A 1,734-nucleotide genomic window follows, 5' to 3' on the forward strand; every position below is an offset into this window, starting at 1 on the left:
TAGATCGGTTACATAGGGAACATTAATGTCTTTATGTATGATTTTATTTGTGACAAAGTAAGGAGCATTAACGATTTTACGAAGGATTTAACTAACTTACAAAAAGAAAAATACAAACATTTCAACAGAAATGGCTTAGTAATTATTAATAGAATATATATTACACCAAAGCAGCAAAGATCCTCCCAGAATTAAATTAAAGGTTTCTGTTGCTTCAAATGTTCATATTTTAGGATTTCTCCAGATCGGGCAAGTTTCTTTGAAAGCGGTTATAATAATCATTTATATTGTAAAATATTAAAAAATTTAGAAAAAAAAATGATATTTCTTCTTTTTTTATATTTCGATAAAATTTCTGTTTATCCTACAAATATCATATGGAAAACAGAGCTCATGACTACTGAAGTAATTTTTTTTTTTTTAATTTATTTATTGCAATTTACAACTGTACAAAAAAAAATAAAATAAGTATATATGTGGTATGTTTCAAACACTTGAAAATCTTGAGAAGGGACCGCCCAATGGTGGTACTTCAAACATTAATTTAAATTAGAAGGTCCCGTGACTATCTTCTTTTCAGACGCCTCGGAGGATTATCAGAGATAGTTAAGGGCGAGAGATAAAAAATTTATGGATTAGGAGTTTGGAATGAAAAGGCGCATATCTATTTCGGGCCAAATCTGCAACGAATGGGATGTTAAGGTCTTAGTGGATGAGTTTATTTTTGACATATTAAGGAGATTCCAGGATTTCAGATTGTCAGGATTGGATACGGAAGGAATTTAATGGTTTGGTAGAGCCCCAGAGGTCAATTCCATATGTCAAAATTGGTCTGATTATCATAGTGTGTAATAATATTTTGTAGTGAATGGGAAGTTTAGAGCGTTTGTCGAGTAGGTGTTGTAGCAATCGAAATCTAGGAGCAGTTTTTAGTCCAAGTAAGTCTCTTGTCAAGATGGAGTCCTAAGTATCGAATCTGTTCAACAGGCAGCGATAATTAAAGCCAGAATATATAAAGCATACCCTGATTTGATATTATCTTTCTTATTATTCGGGTTTGCAAATAAGATGTCATGAGATCTTCAAAGAAGTCTTATAACTCATCAAAAGTGGGCTTAGGTTTACATCTTAACAAAGTAAGATTTTAAGAGAAAACGTTTATAATGAAATATCTGATATATTTAGTCAGTTACTCGATTTAAAGAGGATAATTTTCTTCGCATCATAAAATATAAAATTTCTAATTTTAAATATATTATTCATTACTATATCAGTTATTAATAAACTCTATTTGGTAAATGATAACCTATTTTAACTTACATTATTCCGTTACTTAGGACTACATCTCGACAAATGACTGACATGGAATCCTCATACAAGACTAAAAAGATAAGAAACTGCTCGTAGATTCCGACTATTGCAACATTTACTAAACAAACGGTCTAAATTGCCAATCCATTACAAAAGACTGATCAACATGACTATTATAAGGCCTATCAAGACATACGGAGTTGAGCTTTGGGGCTCCACTAAACCATTAACATAATTCCTCCAGAATCCAATCCTTACAGTCCAAAATCCTTCTTAAAATCCTTAATGCTCCTTACTTTGTCACAAATCAAGTCATCCATCAGGACCTCAATATTCCATATGTTCCCGATTTGGCCAGAACCAGATACCGTTTCTTCCATAATAAACTTCTCAACCACCCAAATCCACTTGTTTCTAACCTGG

The sequence above is a fragment of the Halyomorpha halys genome, unplaced genomic scaffold (genome assembly GCF_000696795.3).
Source record: "Halyomorpha halys isolate HHAL.00 unplaced genomic scaffold, Hhal_1.1 Scaffold1.1, whole genome shotgun sequence".
NCBI classification, from domain to species: domain Eukaryota; kingdom Metazoa; phylum Arthropoda; class Insecta; order Hemiptera; family Pentatomidae; genus Halyomorpha; species Halyomorpha halys.